Raw genomic sequence first — 14,462 nt, forward strand, 5'->3', positions numbered from 1 at the left:
AATATTCCTTGTACTCATTTATTATTGTTGAACACAAGCCAAAAGTAGTTGATACATTACAAGCACAAAGAACAAGTTGGCATTAGTTAGTGGAAAAGTTGTGTGGTGATAATGAATGATTCTCCAACACAGAAATAACAAAGTGAATGAGTCAACACTGAGCTAATGCAGGTTTACATGGTATCCCTAGTAAAAATACACATTGATTTAGTTAAATGTACATAAATTATTCCTTGGTAGAGTACAAAAATGGGTATGAGCAACAGAAACAATGAAGAGCGGAATACCTATCTACGTAGTAATTGAAAGATCTTTCTGCTGCTGCGGATCTACTTTGGAAGGTGACCTTGTGAGGGCACACTGTGCAGTAGTTGTTTTCGGGAAAGCAATGTCGTCCCTGATAGAACTAGCACCGGCTAGCAACATAACCAATCTGTCCAAACCAAAAGCTATGCCTGCTGCATTTGTTTCATTCATCAGCTACTAAACATATTGAGAAACAATCTGTGCGCTTCATGTTTCATAGTAGTGTTCGAATAAAGATACGCCGATTACTTTTATTGAAGAGTAGGGTCACATCATTCTACTCGCAGTTTTTTCGCCACCAATAAAACTATAAAATTGCAGAACTATTTTGTGTTTCTGCAACTCTGGTCTCAACATAAGTTTGGTTTATGTTAAATGTTTGATGTCTTATTTATAAACATATCTATTGCTATAAACCATTTTAGAAGATTTACAAATGTACATACCATGCGGCGGAGCCCCCATGTCAAGCGTTTCAAGAAGATAGCCAAACTTTGCTTCTGCCTGAAAATAAATTATAAAGCATAATTCAGATCAGTCAGAGCTACACATGCCTTCGAAGACAAATAAGACTAGGAATGGAGTTGCATTTACTAGCCTGCTTTATTGAGATGCCTACAATCTCCAAAACCTTTTGTTGTATGTCGCATTTATAAATTCTCAAACTTCCTCCACCAATCTGACAGAAAATATAATATTGAGTTGTTTATGGAGACATCGGTCATGAAATTGTAAACCTCAGAGCTTAAAGAGAGAGAAAAGTAAGCCGAACTAAATTTCAATTACCTCCACCCCATTATAAACCATGTCATATGCCAACGCACGAGCAGTAGTAAGGTCATTCATGTCTTCAGGATTTGGTGCACATTGAAAGGATGATGAAGAGCCTGCATTCCATAATAGAATAATGAAAGGAACAACAACAAATATAACCAGATTAACTGAAATGACAATCATAATATTTTCAACCAAGACATGTAATTATATATTGAGAAAAATACATTGTTGGATGATATTAAAAGGAAAAAACAAACCTCAAGCCTCTGCTCTGAATCATTCCACTCAAACATTGGAAAGTCGGTAACCCACAAAATTGAATGTCTGCCCTAAAATTCAAACAAATAACCAGATAGTGTAAGTGAAATGAATCATCAAGATATACAACATTTATTTTCCTTTAAAAAGAAAATACCAACTTACATGGTCGTTTAAACCTAACTCATGTGCCACATAAACTCTAAGACAATCTAGAGTTTTATTTACAGATGCATGATGACCAACTGCAAATAAAATCAGATCATTCGGTCTAGCAGAGCATGGCAGTAACAAATCCTCTTTAGTTGCAGGATCCATACTTGACACTAGAGCAGAAATTCCCTCAATATCCCCTAAAAACAAAGGTTAGCACAATAGATAATGGAATATAATAAACATATCTCAAAACATCATAAAATTAAGTATTGATATTGAATTCCTTATTTACCATTCTCCGTGATCTTGAGAAAAGGTAAACCCTTTGCACCAGATTTGAAAGCTTTAATGTAAATATCACCTTTCTTAAGAGTTGAATTTGAGTACTTTTTTGCACCATTAGGTACACACAATACTTTTATAATTCCTTCACTCTCCAAGGAATCAGAGAAAACCTTGAAAGAAGACCCTGAGAAAATGTCAGATACCTGCAGCCAATAGAAGTTATATCTCAGCAAGATGAAGCAAGTATATGTAAGTTACTGCAATACGAAACTAAAACACAAAGTAACAGTGATTTCCAACACGGGACTGCAGCAACCTATATCAAATGAAAAAATGTGAGCACATAAGAGAAGATCAAAGTAACTGCCATATGCTAGAAACCACAAAAGTACTAAGAGGAGGTGAAATACAGAGCATTACATCTGTTAATTCGAGATCAAATCTGGTATCTGTCCGGTCTGAACCATATCTGTTCATTGCTTCAGCATAAGTAAGCCTAGGGAAAGGATTTGGTAATTCCACACCCTTAATTTCAAGAAAAACCTGCAATAAACACTTCTTATTTTTACACCAAGTAATGAGTGTGTATTCTATCTAATCTAGGAGATGAACAAATTCATAATAAACATACAATATTTGATCCCCTCAAACAGTATCCAACTTCAAAATAGCCTAACATACATGATTCAATTTTTATGGTTTTCCTTATGTAACCAACCACATACAAAAAGATCTTTTTCAAACAGACTTACCACATTAACACCTTCCCATTTCAACAATTTTCTTTTCCTGAAATAAGTGAAACCTATTGTGATGTTGATTGGGCAGCGAATCCTGATGGCAGAAGATCCACACTGCTGCCATTGTTCTTGGTTCTAACTTGATCTCACAGTGGTTTCACTGTAGTTGCCAGGTCTAGTAGGTACCAAAACTGAGTATCAAAGTCTTGCTCTAGTTTACTGCAGAACTGTTACGGATACACACCCTACTGAGTTAGCCATCTCTGCTCAAGTTCCTCTGGTGTAGGGTTTAGGATTTTATGTGATAATCAGAGTGTTGTTGTTCTGGCCATCAAACCAGTTCTTCATGCACCATTATACACCAGGAACTTAACTGTTCTTTGTCAGGGAGAAGGTGTTAAAGAAGCAGCTAATAGTTTAAGATATTCCTGGACAAAATTTACAAGTTACATGCAGATCTTCATACTGAGTCTCTATGCCCTGCCAGGTTTTGTTTTCTAAGGGACGGGTTCAATGTATCTAAGCTCATTACATTCTCTCACCTACCTTGAGGTTGTGTGGATGTATGAGAGAACAAATTTCTCAGATGTTAGCCTATTTAGTATATTTCTGGTTATTTAGGCTTCATAGTTATACAGTGTCAGTTATGCTTAGCTGTCATCGGTTTGGGTATGCTCAGTTGTCACAATTAATTAACCTTATTCCAGTCGATAAATTTTGTTTGTAAGTCTCTCTATTATGCAGCTTTTCAATTCAGATAATACAATTGAGAATCACCTTCTATCTAATAGTGCATGGAGAGATGAAAGTTGGGTCTCAATCATATCATTAAGATTCTCCACACTACTAATGCCATCCCATCGAGAAACAAAGGAGCTTGATAGCTTCGTTCTGACTAGTGTGTCAAAAGATTGGAGGAAAAGAGGCAATTTATATGGCCAACGATTTAGTTCCATGCTAAAATACTCGGAAAAAAAGTATGTGATACATGCATGATCTTGGCAGAAGATGAACAAACGGTGGATTGGGATTACCAAAATTTAGAAAAGGGAAGCACAGTTGAACGATTATAAGTGGGGATTCTCGTACAATAAGGATCCCCAATTCCCACCTTGAGGGCAAAGTGAACTTTTGTGGGGGAATGTATTGTTAGGATGTGACAATAATGACAACTGTTCTGTCAGTCAATTAGTCCATTTAGTTAGTTATCACTTATTAGTTATCTTAGACTTTGTTTGACCTAATTTAATCCAAAAGGTAAAATAGTTCTATTATTTAGAATCTTCTTATCAACTTCACATTTCAATTGTGTTTCTATCTTTAGTGATCATCCATATGTCTATCTTGTTAAATATGTTAAATATGCTTGGATCTCAACCCCAAAAGCTTGCTCAAAGGGTGAGGTTGTCCTCACATATTCATACAATCAACAGTTCCCAAACAACTTCAACACCCACTCTCACGCCTAGCGTGGGCCTGGGTCAAATGCCCACATTACAGTCCTTAACCCAGCTTTGATACCATCTTAAATATGCTTGGATCTCAACTCCAAAAGCTAGCTCTAAGGGTGAGGTTGTCCTTAAATCTTTATACAATCAACAGCCCAGAAAACTAAGTAACGTGGGACTTCAAACAAACTCCAACAACACAACTACCAACTTTAACATATCTTTCTTTGAATTAGTTTACCAAAAGTGTCTGTTTCTTTAGTTATCCTTTATATTTTTTCAACCAATATTAATACCTGCTTCAAACACTTTATTCTTCCATTCCAAAAAACTTATCTAATACATGTTTTCATTATTAGTTTTCAAAAAATTAATTTATGGATTATGGGTAAGAATAAGATAACATGAATCTATTTAACCTGTTAGAGAAGTACGATTATAGATGCTACAACTATAAACTAACCTTTCTGATCAACTCTTCATTAAGAGTCAACATATCCTCTAAAGGAGTAAAAGCCATTTCCATATCTAGTTGTGTGAACTCCGGTTGTCTATCAGCTCTTAAATCTTCATCTCGAAAACATCTGGCAAAAAGTAAATTGAATTCAATCCAAATACAAACATGGTGACTAGCATCAAAAATCTTTTAATTGTAAATCACACAAACCAAATGATTTTTTTAAGGAAAAAGGGAAGAGACTTACAAATCCTCCATAACATAAGCCATGATTCCATAAGACAAGAAAAAGAATATCATACCTTGCTACTTGATAATATTTATCAAAACCAGCAACCATTAGCATTTGTTTGAATAGCTGAGGGCTTTGAGGCAATGCGTAGCATGTTCCTGGCTTCATAATTTATAGATAATGAATCAACAAAACATGACATAAATTAGATAGTATCTCGCAAAAAAAAAAAGTAGAAAAAAATATCACATTGCTCTATATCTTAGCAATGCTCCATTCAGCAAAGATGCTATCCCGATAAAATAAAATTATTCAGTGGCATAATACAGATAACTCACTTATGGGAAATTACTACAGTTTTTGCAGTCATTTTTACAGTCAAAACATATCAGATAAGAGAAGTGCTAGCAACACTCTCTTTTCAACACTCTCTCAAACACTCACTTTCTTATTGGTTGAAATATGTGTAGGTCTCTTACTTTGAAAATAAGTCCCACATAAAGTGGTAGGACCCACACATGTTTTAACCGATAAGAGAGTGAGTGTTTGAGAGAGTGTTAAAAAGAGAGTGTTTTTAGCATTTCTCTATCAGATAAATATTTCTGCGGTTAAATATAAGGAAAAGGGTCAATGATGTGTCTCCTGATGTGGTGCAAGCACAATGCAACCCTGCATAAGCTCTACATTAATGCCATTGATGTATAGGTAATTGCTTTCGAAGCTGGGATCATAAATCCTATCAACTCCAAAATTCAAAATTGCAATATCTAATTGAACAATGAAAGAAAAACTAAATGATCTGATTATGCAAAAGATAAATTTAAATTGCCTGATTGAACATTTGACGAGAGTAATTTTTTCAAAGTCTGTTGTGTTGACTTATTTACTCTATTGTAATTAAAAGTCGTACCAAACTAACAGAAAGAAAGACTACCAATATATTAGAGAAATATAATAAAAATGGAAACTCATGCAATAGGTGAAAAAATCTTAATACCTGGACTCTTGATGGAACTGAATAATCTCGGGCATCTTCTGGTGTGGATCTTGACAGCATTGGAGTTTCAATCTACCTTTGAACAAAAAGAGGTAAAGGTCAACACAGGATACCAACTACCAAAGTACGATGTGCAAGAGACTCAATAAATCAAGGGAAGTGATGAACCTAATGGACAGTACCTCCACAAAACCATGTATGTCTTCTAGATATCTTCGTATGAGTTTAACCACTTTATGCCGCAGCAATATGTTAAAATCCATTTGCTGTCTTCTTAGATCAAGACATCGATACCTGAAAATTAGTAATTGTATGCAATAAATTCCCATATGCTTGCATAATATAAAAATGAATATGTATTATGATGGAACCCGTGAATTCATAATGCAAAATATGTTTGTATCATGAATGAAAATGGGGCAAAGCTCACTAACACTGACGAAAGAAAATATAAACCGGAGTTAAAAAACTCCTAAACAAAGCTAAGCTCCAATGCTGAAAATACTCGGAAAAAAAGTATGTGATACATGCATGATCTTGGCAGAAGATGAACAAACGGTGGATTGGGATTACCAAAATTTAGAAAAGGGAAGCACAGTTGAACGGTTATAAGTGGGGATTCTCGTACAATAAGGATCCCCAATTCCCACCTTGAGGGCAAAGTGAACTTTTGTGGGGGGAATGTATTGTTAGAATGTGACAATAATGACAACTGTTCTGTTAGTCAATTAGTCCATTTAGTTAGTTATCACTTATTAGTTATCTTAGACTCTGTTTGACCTAATTTAATCCAAAAGGTAAAATAGTTCTATTATTTAGAATCTTCTTATCAACTTCACATTTCAATTGTGTTTCTATCATTAGTGATCATCCATATGTCTATCTTGTTAAATATGTTAAATATGCTTGGATCTCAACCCCAAAAGCTTGCTCAAAGGGTGAGGCTGTCCTCACATATTCATACAATCAACAGTTCCAGAACCTAAGTAATGTGGGACTTCAAACAAACTCCAACAACACAACTACCAACTTCAACACCCACTCTCACGCCTAGCGTGGGCTTGGGTCAAATTCCCACATTACAGTCCTTAACCCAGCTCTGATATCATGTTAAATATGCTTGGATCTCAACTCCAAAAGCTAGCTCAAAGGGTGAGGTTGTCCTCACATCCTTATACAATGAACAGCCCGGAAAACTAAGTAACGTGGGACTTCAAACAAACTCCAACAACACAACTACCAACTTTAACATATCTTTCTTTGAATTAGTTTACCAAAAGTGTCTGTTTCTTTAGTTATCCTTTATATTTTTTCAACCAATATTAATACCTGCTTCAAACACTTTATTCTTCCATTCCAAAAAACTTATCTAATACATGTTTTCATTATTAGTTTTCAAAAAATTAATTTATGGATTATGGGTAAGAATAAGATAACATGAATCTATTTAACTTGTTAGAGAAGTACGATTATAGATGCTACAACTATAAACTAAACTTTCTGATCAACTCTTCATTAAGAGTCAACATATCCTCTAAAGGAGTAAAAGCCATTTCCATATCTAGTTGTGTGAACTCCGGTTGTCTATCAGCTCTTAAATCTTCATCTCGAAAACATCTGATAAAAAGTAAATTGCATTTAATCCAAAAACAAACATGGTGACTTGCATCAAATATCTTTTAATTGTAAATCAGACAAACCAATTGCATATTTATAGGAAAAGGGGAAGAGTTTTACAAATCCTCCATAACATAAGCCATGATACCATAAGACAAGAAAAAGAATATCCTACCTTGCTACTTGATAATATTTATCAAAACCAGCAACCATTAGCATTTGTTTGAATAGCTGAGGGCTTTGAGGCAATGCGTAGAATGTTCCTGGCTTCATAATTTATGAGATAATGAATGAACAAAACATGACATAAATTACATATCTCGCAAAAAAAAAAAGTAGATAAAAATATCACATTGCTTTATATCTTAGCAATGCTCCATTCATTGGAGATGCTATCCCGAGAAAATAAACTTATTCGGTGGCATAATACAGATAACTCACTTATGAGAAATTACTACAGTTTTTGCAGTCATTTTAACAGTCAAAACATAACAGATAAATATCAAAGGACAGTGCTTTCTGGGTTTAAGTATAAGGAAAAGGGTCAATGATGTGTCTACTGAGATGCATGCACAACGCAATTCTGCATAAGCTACCTTAATGCCATTGAGTTATAGGTAATAGCTTTCGAAGGGATCATAAACCCTGTCAACTCCAAAATTCAAAATAGCAATATCTAATTGAACAATGAAAGAACAATTAATTGATTTGATTATGCAAATATTTAAATTGCCTGATTGAACATTTGACGAGACTAATTTTTTCAAAGTCTGTTGTGTTGACTTATTTACTCTATTTAATTTAATAGCCATACTAAACAAAGAGAAAGAAAGACTGACAATATATTAGAGAAATATAATAAAATTTAAATCTCATGCAATAGGTGAACAAATTTTACTACCTGGACTCTGGATGGAACTAAATAATCTCGGGCACCTTCTGGAGTGGATCTTGAAAGTATTGGAGTTTCAATCTACCTTATGAATAAAAAAAAAGGTAAAGATCAACACAGGACACCAACTACCAAAGTATGGTGTGCAAGAGACTCAATAACTCAAGGGAAGGGATGAATCTAATGGACAGTACCTCCACAAAACCATGTATGTCTTCTAGATATCTTCGTATGAGTTTGACCACTTTATGCCGCAGCAATATGTTAAAATTCATTTGCTGCCTTCTTAGATCAAGACATCGATACCTGCAAATTAGTAATTGTATGCAATAAATTTCTCATATGCTTGCATAATACAATAATAAATGTGTTATGATGGAACCCATGATTTCAAAATGGAAAATCTGTTTGTATTGAGAATGAAAATGGAACAAAGCTCATTTACAGTGATGAAAGAAAAGATAAACTGGTGAATGAAAATGGAAAATCTGTTTGTATTGAGAATGAAAATGGAGCAAAGCTCACTTACAGTGCTGAAAGAAAATATAAACCGGAGTTCAAAAAATCCAAAACAGAGGTAAGCTCCTAACCAGAGAATACTTTCTCCTACCTGAATGCTAACAACTTTTCTGAATGAGCCTCTCACTCTCACCTCTTTCTCCTATAAACCCCCCTGCACATCCTAACCAACTGCCACGCTACATCAGCAGCTCTTTTCCTAACTATTCCGTTCAGCTTGGTTATTGGGCTTAAGCCCAAAGTCAGTGTCCTATCACTACCGTCCACTATAAAAATAGTCTAGTCCTGAAGGTTAAGATAAGGACACTCATGTGTTGAATACTTCTTGTCACTTGCAGTTGGTGCCATGGCCATAGCATGAGCAACTTGCAATAGATCATATGAAATTAAGCAAGCAGTGCCCGCCAAACCTAAGTATTTAACTGTTGAAGAACCCCCTCATGTATTGTAAAAGTCGCAAATCATGCCCAAGCCCCCAGGACCAGGATCCCATGGTTAGAAGCTAGATGAGGCAATTTCAAACGATCGGCTCATCCACGTAATTTTACTCCCATTGCAATTGGGAAGAAGCACGCAGTGAATTTCTTCTATGTTTAGAGAGGCCATGGCCACTACTTCAGCAACCGCAGCTTGAGCAAAGAGAAGTGCAAGTGCAATTGAAGCATTCAACATATCCATTGGCATCTCTTCTATGATATCAAGAAGCATGATAAATCAGTAACTGCATCCTTTGTGGAGGAAATTTTATATGAATAACAGACAGTGCTTGTGCTATTTCTTTCCCTCTGGTATTGCTGTCCATAGTAAGAGTTATGAGCTTTTACAAACAGATTGGTTTATACTCAATTGTACCTATCTTCAAGACTTTGGATGAGTTCAAGTATGTTATCAGAGAGAAAATATTCATACCTTGACAGAGCATCTGTCAAAGGTTCACACTCATGTCTACATCCAGCTCTATTAACTAGAATCACATCTAAACTCTTATAAGAGACCTTTAGAAATGCTTCCATTGCCACAAGAGTAGGATCTTTGAAATCTAGTTGCATGTTTCCATAATTGTTTAATAGCCCCTGATTGAGTTGCATCACAAGCAGTTATCGTGACTTTACTATTATTGTGTTGTTTGAGCCAGCAATCAATCTTAATTGGATTAATATACTTTCCAACTCCAATAAATACAACAACATAATGTTTGCCTAGCTCCTTGGTAGTAGCATGGATATCCTTTAATGTGTCAACAGAATAAATAGGAATGAAAATACAAACAAACCTTTCTTCCATTGCAACATGAACTACTGTGAGCATCATCATAACTGAAGCCAACTTTTTTCCTCTAAAACTTGTAACCATAGCTTCCATATTTTCTCATCTATTTCCTCAGTCTTAATGTGGGCCTGATTCAGTAATTCCTGAATTAGCTTTAGCTGGCACCTTTGCAACCCTCGCTCTGTTTGGTCTTGGACCCAAATGTTAATCTCAACTTGGGGCAGCTTCAGGGGCTCTGCTCCTTTCCAAATCCTAATTTATTTCCTCAACAAATTAGAACAACTTTGCACCAGGCCTATTTTGTCTAAAGTCAGAACCGATGTAGAGTACCAAATCAGATGGAGTTGTTCCCTGCTACAAAGAGATTGGTCGTCGTCAGTGTCAGATGAGCCTCTGCCTGCAACTGGTGTTCGGTGGTTCTTACTTCGAAGGATATGGGTTACAAACCACTTAACTAAATGTCGTTAGCATTTAGTTAGGAGAAAATATTCTCTGGTTAGGATGATGCTCAGAATAGTAACTGAGCATTGGTTCATTTTCATACTCAACAAAAAACAGAATTTCCATTATGAATTCACGGGTTCCATCAATGGTCCGACCTTCACTCTAAAAATATTTGCACATCCTAACCAACTGCCACATCAGCAGCTATTTTCCTAACTCCTCTATTCAGCTTGGTTATTGTTGGCCTTAGGCCCAAAAACAGTGGGCTATCATATTAAGAAAAAACATGATAGGCCACCGCACAAAATTCTCTCTTTTCCACCAAAGTGGAAGATAAGTCTGAAATGACATTTACTAAATAAATAACTTGATAAAAAATAAACACGGACAACAGCATTAATAGGAAAATTCTAAATATAGTGAGATTATATATAAATCACTTGATAACAATTACAAGTACCATGCAACTATCGATGGCTACTACCTCAAACGGATTTCCTCTTTAAGAGAATCTTTTGCATCATCTGCTGTAGTAACTAAGAATGGTAACTTTGAATTCACAGAATTTAACACTTGAACTTGAACCTCATTTGCAGCAACCTGCCCAACACAAGGATGAATGTGAAATTTTGGTAGACAGAGAGAAAACAGTAAATAAATCAAACATTTAAACAACAAAAAACATATCTTCAGATTGAAGACAAGAACCAGTTAAATACAAGGCATATTTCTTCGTAGAAAAACAAATTTTAAAGACCTCGATGAAGCCCGTTTTCATCTTCTTGTTGATTGATTCATTTGGACGGGACCTGACAACACCTTCAATGGCAACCACATACTCCAGTCTGAGGTCGTTGATAGCAGAATGCGCAGCTGGAAATTCATCTGGAAAGGTTGTAACCTGAATTTCAAGCTTAATTAGAGTACCCACCATGTTCAATTATAAACAACATCGATAGTAAAGTAGTTGATACATGATGAAATCAAGAAAATGGAAATGTAATATAAAGTAACAAACAATATGTTATGAGGACTAACAAGGGAGTAGCCATTGAGAATGATGAGTTAGCAAAATACCACTGGACATGGACATTTAAGAGACCAAGCAGTTAAGAAATCACAAAGCAAGGAACCTAGAAGGAGTAATAGTGTCAACTCAACAAGAGCATAGCATAGCAAAGAATGTACCTGAAGAATCCCGGTATGGTCTCTAAGATTAAGAAAAGTGAGTCCAGCATGGACTCTATGAAGTGCAACCCAACCACAAATCCGAACCTTTTTACCAACATGATTCAAAGACAATTCACCACAGAAATTCGTCCGCGATTCATTAAAAGGTAAAGGCGGAGGTGGTGGTGGTGGTGGTATAGCATTGGAAGTAACTGTTTCAGAAGCAGAAGAAAGTGGTTGAATTGAAGCAGAAACAGAAGAAACCGTCATGGTTGTTGAAATTAGCCTTGGAATTGAAGTGGAAATTACCGTAGAACGAAAGAAAAAGGATGGTTTTGGTCGGAGAATCATCAAAGGCATTGCTTTTAAGAACAGAGACATATCGTTGTTGGTCTCTAATATTAAGAAAAGTGAGTCCAGCATGGACTCTATGAATTGAAAAAAGAAAACACTCGTAAGAAAATATCAACAATTTTGTTTTTCTCTTGTTGGTATTTATTATAAGAGAGGGACAAAATAATAAAGATCATGTGTAGAATTCTCCGATCATTGACATGATAAAATAAAATAATTTTTTTAGTAATTTAATAAATTGATAAAACAGATTGTAAATTGAAGAAAAAAATATGTGAATAAATAAAATATAAGAGAAAGAGAGACTAACCTGTTTGCCAAAGGAAAAAAAATTCTTGTGTCTTTTATTATTGTTGCATTCTTGATGTTTGTGTTCTTGGGTTGCAAAAAGTTTTAATCTAGAAACCCAATTCAAATCCCTCGTGTTCTTCAGTTTCTTCGCACCTTCAAATTCCAATTGTGAACAAAAAGAGTGATAGACTTATGACATTGAAGACAAAGAATTTTGTGGGACCTGGAAAGAATCCCGGCGATCCACTTGTGATTCCTGAAGAATATTAACCAGAGTCAGGCAGCCAGCACTTGGTGTCACTACTAAGAGAATGAAGAGCTGAAAGGAAATTCAAAAGGGGTTTTCTCAATGATACAAAAGAAATTGAAGTTACGTAGTTTATGCATTTGTAGTTTATGTACTTTAGAGTTATGTATCAGTGGTGTGTACTTTGGAATTAAGTATCAGTGGTGTGTACTTTGAAATTATATATATATGTTTTAGTTTTATCTGTTTAGGTTGGATTTGTTTTTGAATTATGCCTTAGTGGTAGAGCTGGCAAAATGGGCCTGACCAACCGGGCCGGCCCGAAAGCCCGCAAAAAATTGCGGGTTTGAACAAATAAATTAGAGCCCGTTTATAATTCGGGCTTTAAGCCCGGCCCGTCAAAAGCCCGATGTTTAACCGGGCTAGCCCGACCGGGTTGCGGGTAGCCCGTTCATTTAATTTTTTTAATAAAAATTTTAACTAATTATATTAATAATTTCCATACTATATTTTAATAACGAATTTCCATACTAATTTGCATAATATAATTTTTCATAGTTGACACATAACACATAGTTCATTTAAATTATCAGTTTAACGTGTATATTTTAGGTTAGGAGATCTTATATTATTTTATATGTTTCACACATATTAGCACTTTAGAAATGGAAAGATTTTTCAAATTAAGTAGTATCACTTTCTTTATTTTTCAATACAGTTTTTTCTCTTCAACTTAGCTCTCAATGAAATAATGTATACTACCTACTGCTATCCAATATTGTCTTCCTCACAGTAAAGCGTGTTTACTTGTGTCTACATTGGTGTTTTAGAACTCATATTAATTGTAATCTTTGTCAATTGTCAAGTAGTAAATACTCCTTCCTAAATTCATATTCTTAAATTAATCCAAATATTTTGACTAGTGTAATAAAATGAATGAAATAGAATGATACTATTTTAGTTTATGATTTACTATTATTTATATTTATTTTTTAAAAAATCATTTTTTAATTTAAAAAAATAATATTAAATATAATCCGGGCCGGCCCGAATAACCGTAGCCCGTAAAGGGCCGGGCTTGAACAACTAAATTATAGCCCGTTTAAATTCCGGGCTTTTAAGCCCGGCCCGCTAAAAGCCCGAACCTGTCACGGGCCGGCCCGAAGCGGGCCGGGTAGCCCGTTTTGCCACCTATGCTTAGTGGTATGTACTTTAGAATCATGTATCTTAAGTTGTATCTGGTCTGGTACTATGATAGATGTATGAATTTTACCCATCAATACTATCATGTGCTTTTATACACCAACCTATCTATTTTGACATTTTCTATCTAGTGTTACTATAAGCCAATTTCATAGCAGGTTTTTAATTAACAATTTCATAGTAGGTTTCTATACAACATTTCATACCATGTTTCTACACAACATTTCAAGGGGTTTCTATGCATCATTTCTAACAATTTCATAGCAGGTTTCTATACAATATTTCTAACTATTATCGCAAACATTAAGCCAACAACATTTATCTTTAAACTTAAAGTCAACATTTATCTTTGAATAAGCCAACATCTAACTTTGAATATTATGCGAAATTTCTGCGAATCTTAATCGAATTTCATTAACATAACATTGTCAATACGTAGAAAGTACACATTGAATAATACACTAATTCCTCTTAACATAATCCTTCAACATTTATGTTTGAATTATGAACTACAATTGAACATAAAATACATATTAAACATAAAAGAGATTACAATAAGTAACATTTTTATTTTTCAAAATATTCCTCTGCATTCAGTTTGTTCTTCAAACTCTTGTTATTCTTCTTTGCATCTTCATACAACTCCTTCAAATAACCCACAACTTCATTCATGTTTCTCCCATTTTTGTTTCCAACTTTTGCTACCATATCTTCATCCCATATGAACAATTCACAAGTGTCATCACCCCTCCAATGTGAACATCTCCAAAACAAAAAGCTTACCTTTGTTGGGTCGCTTC

At 34.9% G+C, this 14,462-nt stretch overlaps 1 pseudogene; it reads right to left on the reverse strand.

Annotated features, from left to right (window-relative positions):
* On the reverse strand, positions 1 to 11,837 carry LOC131649042 (aspartate--tRNA ligase, chloroplastic/mitochondrial-like; annotated as a pseudogene).
* Positions 11,838 to 14,462: the final 2,625 nt, after the last annotated feature.

This window comes from Vicia villosa, linkage group LG2 (assembly GCF_029867415.1).
Source record: "Vicia villosa cultivar HV-30 ecotype Madison, WI linkage group LG2, Vvil1.0, whole genome shotgun sequence".
Classification (NCBI taxonomy): domain Eukaryota; kingdom Viridiplantae; phylum Streptophyta; class Magnoliopsida; order Fabales; family Fabaceae; genus Vicia; species Vicia villosa.